This window comes from Macaca mulatta, chromosome 3 (assembly GCF_049350105.2).
Source record: "Macaca mulatta isolate MMU2019108-1 chromosome 3, T2T-MMU8v2.0, whole genome shotgun sequence".
NCBI classification, from domain to species: Eukaryota; Metazoa; Chordata; class Mammalia; order Primates; family Cercopithecidae; genus Macaca; species Macaca mulatta.
Window position 1 is genome coordinate 189,131,887 of NC_133408.1, and position 18,034 is coordinate 189,149,920.

At 44.2% G+C, this 18,034-nt stretch overlaps 1 non-coding gene across 1 annotated transcript; it reads left to right on the forward strand.

The window, feature by feature from the left end:
• The first annotated feature begins 8,060 nt into the window (after positions 1-8,060).
• Positions 8,061-8,132, forward strand: TRNAC-GCA (transfer RNA cysteine (anticodon GCA)). Its single transcript has one exon. It is a non-coding gene; the product is annotated as a tRNA-Cys (tRNA).
• Positions 8,133-18,034: the final 9,902 nt, after the last annotated feature.

An 18,034-nucleotide genomic window follows, 5' to 3' on the forward strand; every position in this document is an offset into this window, starting at 1 on the left:
TGGGTCTCCCTCTGCCACCAGCCTGGAGTGCAGTAGTACAAACACAGCTCACTGCAGCCTCGACCTCCTGGGCTCAAGCAGTCCTCCCACCCCAGCTGTCAAGTAGCTGTGACTACAGGCACATGCCACCATGCCTGACTAATTTTTAAATTTTTTGTAGAGATGGGGTCCCTCATGTTGCCCAGGCTGGTCTTGAACTCCTGGACTCATATGATCCTCCTGCCTCGGCCTCCCAAAGTGCTGGGATTATAGGCTTGAGCCACTGTGCCCTGACTGTTTGATTATTATCTACTCTGTGAGTATGGGGATTTTGTTTTGTTCCTGCTGTATGCCCAGTACCTAGAATAATGAATGCCTGGCACATAGTGCTTACTAAATATTTGAATTATGGAATGAGTGTTTTGTGTTCTCTTCTCTTCTCTTTTCTTTTTTGATGGAGTCTCGCTTTGTCGCCCAGGCTGGAGTGCAGTGGCACGATTTCTGCTCACTGCAAGCTCCGCCTCCCGGGTTCATGCCATTCTCCTGCCTCAGCATCCCAAGTAGCTGGGACCACAGGCGCCTGACACCACGCCCGGCTAATTATTTTCTTTTTTTTTTGTAGAGACGGGGTTTCACCATGTTAGATAGGATGGTCTTGATCTCCTGACCTCATGATACACCCGCCTTGGCCTCCCGAAGTGCTGGGATTACAGGTGTGAGCCACTGCACCCGGCCTTGTGTCTCTTTCTACTAAAATGTCAATTCTTTGAAAGCAAGCACCGTGTTCTTCATCTCTGCGTCTATCCCGTTTAGCACCGAGCCTGGCACAGAGGAGATGCTTCATAAACGTTACATGATCTCTTCAAATGGCAGCATAACATTCCACTAAGTGAATGCTGTGCACCGTTCCCCTACTACTAGACATTTAGAGTGTTTTTTCTAATTTTAAATTAAAAATAATACAGTGCTAATCTTCTTAGGTTTATTATTTTTCCTGGGTGTTTATTTCTTTAAAATAGATTCCCAGAAGCAGCACGACTGAGTCAATATAATAAATACAACATTGCCAAAACTGCTTTTGAAAAGGGTTGGAGAGGATTGAAAATGTGGAAAATCCCATTTTACCAGACTTGTCATCTTAAAATGTTAGTGCTAGATAACAAACAAGCAGAAACAAAAACAAAACAACAACAAAAAGTACTGTGTTGACGGTATTGGTCAGCCTGGGCTGCTAAAACAAAATACCATGGACTGGGCGGCTTGAATAACAGAAATTTATTTCTCACAGTTCTGGAGGCTGCAAGTCCAAGATCAAGATGTGGGCAGGTTCCTTCCTGGCTCTCCTCAGGGCTTTTCTTCTGGCTGGCAGACATCCTCAACATGTTAGGGAGAGAGGGGGAGAGAGCAAGAGAAAAGGAGAGAGAGAGAGAGATGTGGAGATGTGGTCTCTCTTCATGTAAGGGCACTAATCCCACCTTGGGGCCCCACCCTCATGACCTCATCTACACCTGATTACCTCCCAAAAGCCCCACTTTCAAACACCATCACCTTGGGGATTAGGGCTTCACCATATGAATTTTGGAGGACACATTCAGTCCGTAACACTAACCAAGAAAAGTTTCTGGAAGGTGACAGCATGAGCAGATTCATGCTGTGTGTGTTATGGGTTGAATTATTTCCCCCTCCCCCAACTTTTTTTTTTTTTTTTTTTGAGATGGAGTCTTGCTCTGTTGCCCAGGCTGGAGTACAACGGCACAATCTCGACTCACCTCAACCTCTGCCTCCTGGGCTGAAGTGATTCTCCTGCCTCAGCCTCCCCAGTAGCTGAGACTACAGGTGGGTGCCACCATGCCCAGCTAATTTTTGCAATTTTAGTAGAGACAGGGTTTCACTGTGTTGGCCAGGCTGGTCTCGCACTCCTGACCTCAAGTGATCTGCCCCGTCTCAGCCTCCCAAAGTGCTGGGATTACAGGTGTGAGCCACCGCCCTGCCTCCCCCACAAATTTATACGTTGAGGTCCCAAACCTCAGTACCTCATCATGTAACCGTATTTGAAGATGAGGTCTTTAGAGAGGTGATGAAGCTAAAAAGAAGCTGTTAGGGTGGGGTCCCCATCTAAGAGGACTGGCATCCTTATGAAAAGGGGAAGAGACACCAGGATGGGCACACATAAAGGAAAGGCGTTTGAGGACACAGCGAGAAGGTGACCACCTGAACGCCACAGACAGGCCTCAGGAGAAACCAGCACCACTGACACCTTGATCTTGGGCCTCCAGCCTCCAGGACTGTGAGAAAATCAGTCTGTTGTTGAAGCCACCCAGTCTGTAGCATCTTGTTATGGCAGCCTGAATGGATTCATGGTGGGTCAATTGCTGATGGTATGGAGAGTGAACAGCTCATAGGACAGGGTGAACCAGCTGCAGCTTCCTTTGGGCTGGGTGGAGGCTGCCGGCACCACCCCACAGGATTCTTCTCTCTGTGGGTGCTCCTGGGGGTTTCCTGAAGGCTGTGGGCCCCAGGAGGTGTTAACTCTGTTTGCTGGCTGGAGAAGGCATCCCTCCAGGGGCTTGGATTGGCCTTTATCATTCCAGAAATATTTACTGAACCCAAGTCATGTGCTATGTGTTAGGTGATGGGGCTACAAGGCAAGTAAGGCACGGGTCCCCAAGGCTCAGACCAGCGGGATGCCTGTGAGAAACAAATCCCTACACTCATGCTAGAGCCAGTGTTTCGGGAAATTTAACTTAGGGTGCCTGGACATCGCAAGCATGTGTCCTTTTTAATTTGTATTTTTTTATAATATACAGACAACTGGGTTTGGGAATCATATTACTCCTTTTTTTTTTTTGTGACAAAGTCTCACTCTGTCACTCAGGCTGGAGTGCGGTGGTGCCATCTTGGCTCACTGCTAACTCCGCCTCCTGGGTTCAAGTGATTCTCCCACCTCAGCCTCCCGAGTTGCTAGGATTACAGGCACCTGCCATCATGCCCGGCTAATTTTTATATTTTTGTAGAGACAGAGGTTCACCATGTTGGCCAGGCTGGTCTTGAACTCCTGACCTCAGGTGATCCGCCCGCCTTGGCCTCCCAAAGTGCTGGGATTACAGGCATGAGCCACCGTGTCTGGCCACTCCTAGTATTTTTAAAAAATATTGTGGATGTTTTAATAACTTTTATATATACTTTTTGTTAGGAAAAAAGGTACATGTTTGTGTGAGAACATAGAGGCCCTATGGGAAGGGGGCAGAGGAGAAGGCTCCGGCGAGGTTTTGTTCTAGTTACACTCTCTTCCATTTTAGAAAGTTAAGAAAATATTGACGCAATAATATATTTACATGGTTCAAAATTCCAGTGGCACAGAAACAATGGTATCTTCTCTCACTCCTGTCCCCAGCCACCCATGTCCCCTCCTTGCAAGCAACTGATGTTCCCAGTTTCTTGTACATCTTTCTAGAGCTTTTTCATGCCATAAATGCAAATACGTCATCTCTCCTTTTCTTCTCGTCTACGAACAGTAGCAGGCTATGCAGAAACACATTGTCCTTGCTCGCTTTTCTGTTTCTTCTTGGCAATCTTTCCATATCAGTGGATAAAGAGCATCTCCATTTGTAAGCGTGCCTAGCATTCAGTTGTACAGCTGTATATAATTTATTTAATAGTCCCCAGATGATGGACAATTAGGTTGCTTCTAATGTTTTATAATTAACAATGATGTGGCTATGGAATTACCTTGCACAGGCATCATTTCACAATTGTGTTCATAGACCTCTTAGTTTCTAGAAGCGTAATTCCTGGGTCAAAGTTATGTGCTTTTAGCATTTCAAGAGTTCTTGCCAGATGCCTCCTTAGAGGTGTATCAGTGTACACTCCTACCAACAACGCAAAAACCTGTCTGTTCCCCACACACCCTGAATCCCTAGTGCGCTATCAGACTTTGTAGTTTTTAGCATCTTAAAGGAGTTTACCTGGAGGTCTTGGAGAATGAGGCTGGGGGAGGAGAGGGAGCTGGGGTTGCAGCTGTTGTGAATGAGGCCAGAAAGTCAGGGAAACGGGAATGGGAGGCAGGGAACTCTAGGCTCTCCGGTGAGCCGTGCTTACTCTCTGCTGCAGTAACACCACTAGCCATCGTTTATGAAATTTTGCTATGGGTCAGGCACCACCCTAAGGCTGTAAGCCTGGAGTCAGACTCGTGTTCTGAAAAGGGCCAGATTGTACATGTTTGTTATTCTATAGGCAAAATAGTCTCTGTTGTAACCACTCAGCTCTGCCTTTTTAACAGGAAAGCAGCCACAGACATTGAAGAAATGAACCAGAGCGGCTGTATTCCAAGGAAACTTTATTTATGGACACTGAAATTTGATTTTCATATAATTCTTGCATGCCACAAACTATTTTTTTAAAGCAACAGCAAATATTTATTGAACACTTACTCTGTGCCATTAAAAAAAAAAAAAAACAACAAAAACCAATTGTCTCATTTACTTTTCCCCAAGTCCCATGAGGTCCTATTTCCCATCCCCCTAGTCAAACCACTGAGAAGGGTAAAATCCGTTCTTAGCCTGTGGGGCTGTGCCCTGTGACAGGCCACGGCTTGCTGATTCCTGCGGCAGAGGTTCTCATTTAGACTGGATAAAGAAAATACGGTACACGTATACCCTAGAATACAACACAGCCATAAAAAAGAATGAGATCATGTCCTTTGCGGCACCATGGATGGGGCTGAAGACCATTCTCCTAAGTGAACTAACAAAGGAACAGAAAACCAAACACTGGATGTTCTCACTTAGAAGTGGTAGCTAAACATCTTCACATGGATACAAAGAAGGGAACAACAGATACCAGGGCCTACTGGAGGGTGGAGGGAGAGAGGGGGGTGAGGATCAGAAAACTACCTATTGAGTACTATGCTTATTATTTGGTGACAAGATAATCTGTGCATCCAACGCCCACGATACGCAATTTACCCATATAACAAACATGCACATGTACCCCTGAACCTAAAATAAAAGTTAAAAAAAAAAGAAGGTTCTCATTTAATCCTCACAATTGCAGGACCTTCTGTTTTATTCTTTTTGAGATAGGATCTCGTTCTGTTGCCCAGGCTGGACTGCAGTGGTGTGACGATGGGCCCCTGCAGCTTCAACCTCCCAGGCTCGAGCAATCCTCCCTCCTCAGCCTCCCAAGTAGCCGGGACCGTAGGCACGTGCCACCACACTCGGCTAATCTAAAAAAATTTTTTTTGTAGAGTTGGGGTCTTGCCATGTTGCCCAGGCTGGTTTCAAACTCCTGAGCTCAAGCAATCCTCCAGCCTCAGCCTCCCAAATTGCTGGAATTACAGGTGTGAACCACCATGCCCCGCTGTAGGGCTTTTACATCCCCATTTAACAAATGGTAAAGCAGAGTCCTAGGCAGGTTCAAGAGAAAAGAGGACTCAGTTAGCACTCAAGGAGGCGGCCACACTCACAGCTCCAGCTGGACCATCAGGAAAGAGGACCAAAGGACTCCCACCTGGCTGCAGAGCAGCCCTTTCTGCCCCCCTCCCAGAGCACTGTGGCCTCCTCACTTGCTTTCTGCAGGTGAGAGGCGGTGAACAGGACCTATGAGGGTCTGGGCCAGCCTCCTGGCTTCATAAGTAAGGAATGGCGTTTTGTGTGGTGTGTGCGTCTCAGCCTTCACCGAGCGTTCCTAACAGTTCTCTACTTCGCCACGTGCAGGGAGGCCCACTTATTTCCTCCTGATCTGGGCTATTTCCTTCCCTTCCCTTACTCAGCCCTCCCTCTTCCTTGGGGAGCCAAGGTCTCCAGGAAAGCTATTTATTTCCTGGCCAGAGAGGCTGCAGCCCTAGCAATCCCAGGGACCCCCACATCTGCGCAGGCCAGCCAGGCTGGAGAAGCTGGAATTTCACAGCCTGGAGGTGATCAGGCCCAGTCGGGCAGCTTCACTCTTTTCTCTGCAGTCTCTGCCCTGGATGTAGGGACCAAGGAACCCTCTGCATGGGGACTGTATTAATTCCCTAGGGCTGCCATACAGGGTATTACAAATGGGGTGGCTTGAAACAACAGCAGTTTATTCTTGGACAGTTCTGGAGACCAGAAGTCAGGCCTGCTTCCTCGGTGATGCTGGCTAGAGCTCTTCCTTGCCTCCTCCGGGCTTCTGGTGTGGCCTCGCTCCTTGGTGCTTTGGCTTACAGATATTCGCTCCAGTCTCTGCCTCCATCTTCCCATGACATTCTTTCTGTGTTTGTGTCTGTCTCCTTTCCTCTTCTTACAGGGACACCAGTGATATTGGATAAGGGCCCACCCTAATGACCTCATCTTGAGCTCATTATATCTGCAAAGACCCTGTTTCCAAATAAGGTCCCATTCACAGGTACCAGAGTTTAGGGCTTCAACATATCTTTTTAGGCAACCCACTCAACCCAAAGCAGGGACCTTGTCTCTTGGTGAACACGCACAGTGAAGACCACCCCTGAATACCAGAGTTCGTTTCTTAAGTGGGCTATAATATGAAAAATATGGGAAGATATTCATGTGCAAAAGCCAGAATAGGGAGAAGGCACCTGGATTTGAACCCCAACTTCTTGACCTACAGTCCAGTGCCCTAAGCTGCGGCCCCAACACATCAGCAGGTCTTATGGGCCCTTTTCTCCACTGGGGTCACACTCAGGGCCCATGTTGATTATTAATTCTGCAAGGAGGTCCTGCTGTACTGTAGCCCTTGGGCCTCGATGCCTCTCCAGGATCCTCCCCCATCGTCTCACCCAACACTGCGCCATGACCATCCTCGAACTTTCTTGTCAAGCCTGCACCTGAATCCATTGCTCTTGCCGCCATTTTCACATGGAATTCCTTCCCACCTCCCTTGTTTATTAAGTAAGTCCTTCAGAATGCAAGGACCATTTTGAATAGGGAACGTGCCATTACCCTAGTTTCGGACAGGTGTGTAATTTATACCATCTCCTCTGTATTCCAAGAGCTATTATCATGCATTGCCATGACAGGCATTTCCACTAAACTTTTAGCTCCTGAGACCAGGAATTGTGTGGTTGGTAGAATCTGGGACACAGGAGGCACCTACTAGTGCTCGTTGAATTAAAGCATGAAACTCATCAAGGAATCTGGCTGTGCAGGGCTTCCCATGGCTCTGTTTAGCAGAGGCAGTAGGTTGCTTTCTTAATATATTCCACTCTACTGAGAATGCTGAGAAACCCCTAGGGCTGCAGTGATGGTCCCCCACGGCCATGTCCTGGCTACTCCTGACTTCTTTTAGAGAATCACTTTTCTCCTCGTACTATAGACTATATTCTGAGTGTAAGCAGGTATACTCTTAGAAGACCTTACTCCTGAAATGGTTATACCACTCACGTACCTTAACCCCTGGTGGCAGTGGCTGGTCATGGATAGGCACAAAACTCAAGCCAAACCAACCACAGTCCTTCTCTAGAATTTCTCTAAAATTTTTTCTTTTTTTTCTTTTTTTGAGGCAGAGTCTCGCTCTGTCGCCCAGGCTGGAGTGCAGTGGCATGATCTCGGCTCACTGCAAGCTCCGCCTCCCGGGTTCACGCCATTCTCCTGCCTCAGCCTCCCAAGTAGCTGGGACTACAGGTGACGCCACCACGCCCGGCTAATTTTTTGTATTTTTAGTAGAGACGGGGTTTCACCGTGTTAGCCAGGATAGTCTGGATCTCCTGACCTCGTGATCGGCCTGCCTCGGCCTCCCAAAGTGCTGGGATTACAGGCGTGAGCCACCGCACCTGGCCTTCTCTAGAATTTTTTAGACTCAAGTCTTTTTCTCTCTGGCAAGTGTGGAGCTATGAACCTACAAATGTTGGAGGCAGGGTCTCAGCTGCGTGGAGAGATGAGTTTGAGACATTAAAGCTAACTTAAGAGGGAACCAAAGAATAAAGCTACAGGGAGAGAGTCCTGAGAACATTTGAGTTCCTGGAAGTCAGCTTCTTGTCTGATATTTATATTATCTTTTATTTTCTATCAGCTGAAATTTAATCTCTGCCACTTACCATCATGTTAATACACCATGATTCCAAAGCTGAAATAATATTAATAGAAATTATAATGGCGACAGGGGGTATAGCTCAGTGGTAGAGCATTTGACTGCAGATCAAGAGGTCCCTGGTTCAAATCCAGGTGCCCCCTAGTTTTCTTCACTTCTAGAATGCATCTTTTAGTTTTCTTCACTTCTAGAATGCATCTTTTGGGAGAGAGTATTTGAGACAAAAAAGGTGATGAAGGAGAAACAAGGAAAGGTTAAGAAGATGAAGAAATGGATGCTGGGTAAAAAGAATCAACAACTGTCCACCAGAGGGAGTGATATGGTCAGGTTGAAATCTGAAAAAAAAAAAAAAAAAAAAAAAAAAAAATCTAGTTTGGCCCAGCAATATCTGGGTTGGAGGAGAAGACAGGAAGAGATGCTAGACTACTGCAATAATGATGTGCTGAACAGAGCTGGATTGAGTATTGTTGCTTCTCAACAATTAGCCTCACTGGAGGTCTAGTCCCAAAGCCCTTGCAATCTCTTTATATGGTTTGGCTCTGTATTGTCACCCAAATCTCTTGTTGAATTGTAATCCCCGATGTTGGGGTAGGGATCTAGTAGGGGGTGATCATGGGGCAGATTTTTCCCTTGCTGTTCTTGTGATAGCGATTGATTTCTCATGAGATCTGGTTATTTGAGAGTGTGTAGCACTTCCCGCTTTACTCTGTTTCTTTCCTGCCGGCCATATGAATATGTGCTTGCTTCTCATACTCCTTCTGTCATGACTGTAAGTTTCCTGAGGCCTTCCCAGAAGCAGAAGCCTGTACATCCCACAGAACTGTGAGCTGATTACACCTATTTTCTTTATAAATTATCCAGTCTCAGGTATGTCTTTACAGCAGTGTGAGAACAAACAAATATACTTCTCTTTACCTTCCCCCATTCTGTGGACAAGGATATCACAAGAAAATTTTTCTTTGGTGGTCTGCACATACGCTCAAGCCCAAAAGAGCTGTTGGCCTGGGGCACAGAGACCTCTCCTGGAGGCCTGAGACTAGGATGATGATCATGTTGTCTCTTGGGTACTCTGTATATATCTGCAATGGGAACAGTTCTCTGGCCCATGAGCTCCTTGAGTGCCAAAACAAAGTCTTCATCAGCTAGGGGTTCAGAGAACATGACACAGATTGGAACAGGTAGGAGCTCAATAAATGTTTGTTGAATACATGAACTAGTTATGACCTGTTTAAAAATTTTTAAATTTTAAACTCAAGGGGTACGTGTACAGGTTTGTTACATGGGTATATTGAATAATGCTGATATTTGGGCTTCTAATGATCCCATTGCCAAACAGGTAGTTTATCAACCCTTCTCCCCCTCCCTCCCTCTCCCCTTTTGGATTCCTCAATGCTTATTGTTCTCATCTCTCTGTCCATGTGTATCTAATGTTTAGCTCCCACTTATAAGTGAGAACATGTGGTATTTGTTTTTTTGTTTCTGTGTTAACTCACTTATAATGGCCTCCAGCTGCATCCATGTTGCTGCAAATGATGTGATTTCATTCTTTTTTGTGTGTGACTGTGTAGTATTCCATGGTATATATGTACCACTTTTTTTTTTTTTTTTTTTGACAAGGCCTTGCTTTGTCACCCAGGCTGGAGTGTTGTGGTGTAATCATGGCAATCATGGGTCTCTGTATCCTCAACCTCCTGGGCTCAAGCAATCCTCCTGCTTCAGCCTCCTGAGTAGCTGGGACTACAGGCATGCACTACCATGCCTGGCTATTTTTAAAAATTTTTTGTAGAGATGGGGGTATCGCTGTGTTGACCAGGCTGGTCTCTGGACTCAAGAGATTCTCCTGCCTTGGCCACCCAAAGTGTGGGATTATAGGCGTGAGCCACCATGCCTGGCCCCATATTCTCTTTATCGTATCTACTGGTGATGGGCACATGGGTTGATTCCATGTCTTTTTTTTTTTTTTCCCTTGAGACAAAGTCTTGCTCTATCCCCTAAGCTGGAGTGCAGTGGCATGATCTTGGCTTACTGCAACCTCTGCCTCCCAGGTTCAAGCGATTCTCCAGCCTCAGTCTCCCAAGTAGCTGGGATTACAGGCATCTGCCATCATGTCCGGCTAAATATTGTATTTTTAGTAGAGACAGGGTTTCATCGTGTTGGCCAGGCTGGCCTTGAACTCTTGACATCAGGAGATCCACCTGCCTTGGCCTCCCAAAGTGCTGGGATTACAGGCATGAGCCACTGCACCCGGCTTTCCATGTCTTTGCTATTGTGATTAGTGCTGTGATAAACATACAAGTGAAGGTGTATTTTTGGCAGAACGATTTATTTTCCTTTGGGTATATACCCAGTGTAGGATTGCTGGGTTGAAGGGTAATTCTATTTGTAGTTCTTTGAGAAATCTCCAAATTGCTTTCTACAGGGGCTGAACTAATTTACTTTCCCACCAATAGTGTATAAGCTTTCGATTTTCTTTGCAACCTTGTCAATATCTGTTATTTAAAACATTTTTAATAATAGCTATTCAGATTGGTGTGAGATGGTATCTCATTGTAGTTTTTATTTGCATCCCTCTGATGATTAATAATGTTGAGCATTTAAAAAACATGTTTGTTGGCTACTCGTATGTCTTCTTTTGAGAAGTGTCCGATCATGTCCTTTGCCAACTTTTTAATGCAGCTATTTGTCTTTTTCTTTTTTTTTTTTTTTTTGAGACGGAGTCTCGCTCTGTCGCCCAGGCTGGAGTGCAGTGGCGCGATCTCGGCTCACTGCAAGCTCCGCCTCCCGGGTTCACGCCATTCTCCTGCCTCAGCCTCCCGAGTAGCTGGGACTACAGGCGCCCACAACCGCGCCCGGCTAATTTTTTGTATTTTTAGTAGAGACGGGGTTTCACCGTGGTCTCGATCTCCTGACCTTGTGATCCGCCCGCCTCGGCCTCCCAAAGTGCTGGGATTACAGGCGTGAGCCACCGCGCCCGGCCTATTTGTCTTTTTCTTATTGATTTGCTTATGTTTCTCATAGATTCTGGATATTAGACCCTTATTGGATGCATAGTTTGCAAATATTTTCCCCCAGTTGGTAGCATGTCTACTCTGTTAATAGTTTTTTTGTTTTTGTTTTTGGTTTTTGCTGTGTAGAAGTTCTTTAGTTTAATTAGGTCCCACTAGTCAACTTTTTGTTTTTGTTGCATTTGCTTTTGAGGACTTAGTCATCAACTCTTTGCCTAGGTCAGTGTCTAGAAGAGTATTTCCTAGGTTTTCTTCTAGAATAAGACGTTTAAGTCTTTAATCCATCTTGAGTTAATTTTTATTTATGGTGAGAGGTAGGGGTCCAGTTTCATTCTTCTGCATATGGTTAGCCAGTTTTCCCAGCACCACTTACTGAATAGGCTATCCTTTCCCCACTAAAAAAAATCCATTTTGCTGAAGATCAATTGGTTATAGACATGGCTTTATTTCAGTGGTCTCTATTCTGTTCCATTGGGCTATATGTCTATTTTTGTACCAGTACTGTGCCATTTTGGTTACTGTAGACTGTCGTACATGAAGTGTAATGTGTTGCCTCCACCTTTGCTCTTTTTACTTAGGATTGCTTTGGCTACTTTACTGTTCCCATCTCTCTGTCCATGTGTATCTAATATTTACCTTCCACTTATAAGTGAGAACATGTGGTATTTGGTTTTTTGTTTCTTTTATGGTTCCATATGAATTAAGTTAAATTTATTTGTTTATTTATTTATTTTTAAGACAGGGTGTTGCTCTGTCACCCAGGCTGGAGGGCAGTGGCACAATTTTAGCTCACTGCAACCTCCACCTCTTGGGCTCAAGTGATCCTCGCACCTCAGCCTCCTGAGTAGCTGGGACTACAGGTACTCACAACCATGCCCAGCTAATTTTTGTATTTTTTTGTAGAGATGGGGTTTCACCATGTTGCCCTGGCTGGCCTGACACTCCTGGCCTCAAACAATCCACCCACCCCAGCCTCCCAAAGTGTTGGGATTATAAGCATGAGCCACAACACCTGGCCCCATATAAATTTTAGAATAGTTTTTTCTAATTCTGTGAAAAATCACGTTGGTAATTTGATAGGAATAACATTAAATCTATAGATTGCTTTGGGCAGTATGGCCATTTTAATGATATTGATTCTTCTAATCCATGAGTATGGAATATTTTTTCCATTTGTTTGTGTCATCTGATTTCTTTTATCAGTATTTTGTAGTTCTCTTTGTAGAGGTCTTTCAACTCCTTGGCTGGATGTATTTTTGCATGTGTGACTATTATAAATGGGATTGTATTCCTGATTTGGCTCTTAGCTGGAATGTCGTTGGTGTATAGAAATGCTACTGATTTTTCCATGTTGATTTTGTGTCCTGAAACTTTACTGAAGTAGTTTATCAGGTCTAGGAGTCTTTTGGTAGAATCTTTAGGGTTTTCTAGGTATAGAATCATATTGTCAGTGAAGATAAATAATTTGACATCCTCTTTTCCTATTTGGATGCCTTTTCTTGCCTGATTGCTTTGGCTAGGACTTCCAGTATTATGTTAAATAGGAGAGATGATAATGAACATCCTCGTCTTGCTCCAATTCTTAGGGGGAATGCTTCCAACGTTTGCCCAGTCAGTATAACATTGACGTGGGTTTGTCAGAGATGACTCTTATTGTTTTGAGGAATGTTCCTTTGATGCCTAGTGTATTGAAGGTTTTTGTCATGAAGGGATTTTGGATTATATTAAATGCCTTTTTCTGCATCTATTGAGATGAGCATATGGCTTTTGTTTTTAATTCTGTTTATGTGTTGAGTCACATTTATCGACTGCATATGTTGTACCACTCTTGCATCCCAAGAATAAAGCCCTCTTGATTGTGGTGAATTAGCTTTTTGATGTGTTGCTGAATTCAGTATGATATTATTTTGTTGAGGATTTTTGTGTCTATGTTCATCAGGAATAATATTGGTCTATAGTTTTTTTTAAATTATATCTTCATTTTGGTATCAGGGTGATACTGTTTTCATAGAATGAGTTAGGGAGGAGTCCCTCCTCCTCAATTTTTGGGAATTGTTTCATTGGGATTGGTACTAGCTCTTCTTTGTACATCTAGTGGAATTTGGCTGTGAATCCATCTGGTCCAGGGCATTTTTTTGGTAGGTTTTTAATTACTTATTTAATTGCATTACTTGATATTGCCCTGTTCAGGAATTCTGTTTCTTCCTGTTTCACTCTTGGGATGTTGTATGTTTCCAGGAATTTATCCATTTCCTCTAGATTTTCTAGTTTGTGTGCACAAAGATGCTCATAGTAGTCTCTAAGAACCTTTTGTATTTCTGTAAGATCAGTTGTGATGTCTCCTTTGTCATTTCTGATTGTGCTTATTTAGATCTTCTCTTTTTTCTTTTGTTACTTTAGCTAGCAGTCTATCAATCTTGTTTATCCTTTCATATTACCAATTTTTGGTTCTGTTGTTTCTTTCTATGGTTTTCTGGGGTCTCAATTTCATTTAGTTTTGCTCTGATTTTGGTTATCTTTTCTTCTGCTAGCTTTGGGTGTAGTTGGTTCTTGTTTTTCTAGTTCCTTTAGGTGCAAGGTTAAGTTTTTGATTTAAGATCTTCCTATCTTCTTTATGTAGGCATTTAATACTGCTTTTGCCACATCCCAGAGGTTTTGGTATGTTGTGTCTCTACTTTCTTTGTTTTGGATAATTTTTAAATTTCTGCCTTAATTTTGTTGTTTATAAAAAAGTCATTCAGGAGCAAGTTGTTTAGTTTTTGTATATTCTTGTGGTTTTGAGAGTCCTCTGGATATTTATTTTTATTTTTATTCTACTGTGGTCTGAGAAAATGCTTGGTATAATTTTGATATTTTAGAATTTTGTGAGACTTGCTCTATGACCAAGCACGTGGTCAATCTTAGAGTATGTCTCATGTGCAGAAGAGAAGAATGTACATTCTGTGATAATTTCGGTGGAGTGTTCAGCAGACATGTATTAGATCTAATTGGCCAAGTGTCAAATTTAAGCCTGGAATTTCTCTGTTAGTTTCCTACCTCCCTGACCTAATTCTGTCAGTGGGGTGTTGAAGTCACCACAAATTATTATATGGTTGTCAAAATCTTTTCTTAGGTCTGGAAGTAATTGTTTTATAAATCTGGGTGCTCCAATGTTGGGTCAGTATATACTTAGGATAGTTAAGTCTTTTTTTTTTTTTCTGAGATGGAGTCTCACTCCGTTGCCCAGGCTGGAGTGTGGTGGTGTGATCTTGGCTCACTGCTACCTCCACCTCCTGGGTTCAAGCAATTCTCCTGCCTCAGCCTTCTGAGTAGGTGGGATTACAGGTGCGCACCACTATACCCGGCTAATTTTTGTATTTTTTAGTAGAGATGGGGTTTCACCATGTTGGCCAGGCTGGTCTCGAACTCCTGGCCTCAAGCAATCCACCTGCCTCAGACTCCCAAAGTGCTGGGATTATAGGCGTGAGGCACCGTGCCTGGACCAGGATAGTTAAGTCTTCTTGTTGAATTGATCCTTTATCATTATGTAATGTCCTTTTTTGTCCTTTTTTACTCTTGTTAGTTTAAAATTGATTTTATCTGATAGAAGAATCGTGACCTCTGTTCTTTTTTTGTTTTCCATTTGCATCATAGATCTTTCTCCATCCCTTTGCTTTAAGGCTGTGGGTGTCATTACATGTGAGATGGGTGTCTTGAAGACAGCAGAAGGAAGGGTTTTGGTTTTTTTTTAAATCTAATTTGCCACTCTATGCCTTTTAAGTGGAGTGTTTAGGCAGTTTACTTTCTTTTTTTTTTGAGACTGAGTCTTGCTCTGTCGCCCAGGCTGGAGTGCAGTGATGCGATCTGGGCTCACTGCAAGCTCCGCCTCCCGGGTTCACGCCGTTGTCCTGCCTCAGCCTCCCGAGTAGCTGGGACTGCAGACACCCACCACCACGCCCGGCTAATTTTTTGTACTTTTTTTAGTAGAGACGGAGTTTCACTGTGTTAGCCAGAATGGTCTCAATCTCCTGACCTCGTGATCTACCCGCTTTGGCCTCTCAAAGTGCTGGGATTACAGGCGTGAGCCGCCGCACCTGATAGGCAGTTTACTTTCAAGGTTAATGTTGATATGTGAGGTTTTGTTCCTGTCATAGCATTGCCATGTAGTTGCTTTGTAGTTTCAATTGTGTAGTTGCTTTATAGAGTCTGTGGGCTATGTGCTTGCATGTGCCTTTGTGGAGGCAAATTTCGTTCGTTTGTTTCCATGTTTAGAACTCTGTTAAGCATCTCTTGTAGGGCCAGTCTGGTGGTGACAAATTCCCTTAGCAATTTCTTGTGTGAGAAAGACTTTATTTCTCTTTTGTTTACGAAGCTTACTTTGGTGGGATATAAAATTCTTAGCTGGCATTCTTTTTCTTTAAGAATGCTAAAAATGGGCCCTCAATCTCTTCTGGCTTGTAAGGTTTATGCTGAGAAGTCCACTGTTAGTCTGATGGGTTTTCCTTTAGAAGTGATATAATCCTTTTCTCTAGTTGCCTTTAAGATTTTTTTTTCTTTCACTTTGACCTTGGATAGTCTGGTGACTATGTGCCTTGGAGATGACTTTCTTGTGTAGTATCTCGTAAGAGTTCTCTGGATTTCTTATATCTGCCTGTCAATCTCTCTAGCAAGATTGGGGAAGTTTTCCTGATTTATACCCTCAGATATATTTTCCACGTTGCTTACGTTTTCTTCTTTTCTCTCAAGAATACCAGTAAGTCATAGATTTGGTTGCTTTACGCAATCCCATATTTCTTGAAGGCTTTGTTCATTTAAAAAGAATACTTAAAAATTTGTGTGGGTTGAGTCAAAAGAGTGGTCTTTGAGCTCTGAAATTCTTTATTCTGCTTGGCCTAGTCTGTCGTTAAGGCTTCCAACTGTATTTTGAAATTCCTGTAGGGAGTCTTTCTTTCAATTCCAGAAGTTTTGTTTGGTTCTTTCTTAATATAGCTATGTCTTCTTTCAAATCTTGGATGGTTTTTCTGGCTTCTTTGGATTTCAACTTTCTCTTGGATCTCATTGAGTTTTCTTGCCATCTATATTTTGTATTCTATATCTGTCATTTCAGACATTTCATTTTGGTTGGGATCCATTGCTTAGAAGCTGGTGGGATCCTTTGGAGGTGATGAAACACCCTGGCTTTTTGTATTGCCAGAGTTCTTGTGCTGGCTCCTTTTCAGCTGAGCGAGCTGATGCTTTTTTTTTTTTTTTTTTTTTAATTTGCTATCATTTGGGTGCGGTTTCATGACATTTTATTCTTTTATCCCTTAGGGGTATGACTCTGGTGTATATTGTGTGTGATTGATTGGTTGGCTATATTTCTGGGTGCTTTCAGGATACCATGGCTCTGTATTGTTCCTTGGATGCAGATAGGTAGCTTTCTCAGATGTTGCTTGTAGTAGTGATGTAATTTTGCTTGGTGGTGTAAGTCAGGCTTCTGTCTAGCAGGTGCGCTTAAGAGTAAGAGCCGACAGGTAGGGATGGGGGTTGAGGCAATATCGAAATGAAAAGGGCGCCCTCTTCAGGCATGCATTCATCTTCAGTGGGGTGGAGCAGCTGGAGACACTGTCTCTTTCCACCCCAACAGGAGGAGCCACTGCTGAGTATGCAACAGTGCATCGAGGAGGGGCACCAGCGGTAAGAGATGACCCCCCCCCTTGATGTCTGTTCTGGTCTTTGGTGTGCCTCCTACAGAAGCTAGCATGGTGCTTGCATTTCCTTTGACCTAAGGGTGGCTTTGACATACTGTGCTCCCCACCTTCTTAGAGGGGACCATGCCAAGAGTTAGATTTCCATGGGAGTGGAGTGCACTGCCCTCCAGCTTCTCAAATGGTGGTGGGGCACCCCCCAACTGACCAAGAGAGTAGGCTGAGGCACCCAGCACTCACACACGCAGACTGGTTCCAGGTCACAAAACTGCCCGTGTTGCCATCCAGGAGAAACCTTGGCTTCAGCCGCTCTCCTGCTGCAGCCTGCAGCAGGAGAGAGCCTAATTCCCGCACCTACTGCTGTGCACCTCCATATTTGCTGCTCAATTCTGGCTGTGGAGGGCTTTTCCCCCATTCCAAAGCAAGTGCTCCAATGTCTAGCTGAGACTAAAATGCCTGTTATGGCCACTGCTGCCACGTTGCCAAATAATGTCTCTTTCTCAAAATGGTGCCAGCTGTGAGCTTGTGACTGGAGCAGGTGGAGCCCCTCTCAGGAAATCATGGGAAAAAGCTGTGGGGAGTGTGGTTTGCTGGACTGTCAGTCTCACAGAAGTCTGTGGCAGGGCACCGGATATTGTTCTAGGTATGCATAGGAGAGTCTGGCTTCCTTGTCCCTCAACTGGGCAGTGGCCATGGCCACATCAGTTTAAATTCAGGCTGAAGGTGGGGCCCAACCCAGTGTTAAACCCTCAAAATGGCATCTTGGGCCTAGGACCAGAGAGAGAATGGGGCACCACCCAGACAAGCAGTGTGAGCAAGAAGCTGTGGGGAGTGCAGTGCGCTTGCATCCCAGTCTCAACAGCAGCTCATAGCAGGGTGGCAAGTACCCTTCTGGATGCATGGAAGTGGCCATTCTCCCTCCTCCCTCCTTGGAACAGTGCACCAGCTGCAGCCATTCTATAGATCCCAGGAATCTGAGACAGCAGGTCATTGCTGGGGAAAAGTCATACAACTATGTTGATTAGACTCACCTGTGACCGCTACTCGGCACTTAACATTGCCAGGCAAGCTTGTTAGTTTATGTAATACACTTGCCTTATCACCTCCTGAGATGGCTCTTTTACCTCTTTTATTCTCTTCTCAAATCCTCAACATGCCCTTATTATCTTCTATTGTAATTGAATATGCAAAAGTTGTCAGAATCAAAATGGAATCACTTGTGTTAAAAAACACTTACAAATAGAGTTGGGGAAGGTCATGAAGAGAGGGTTCTCTGCACCAGTGCCTGATAACAAGGACTGTCACAGAAGACTGCAAAACCCACAAGGTTCCACAAAGGTCATTGCAACCTTACAAACACAAAATATACTTTTG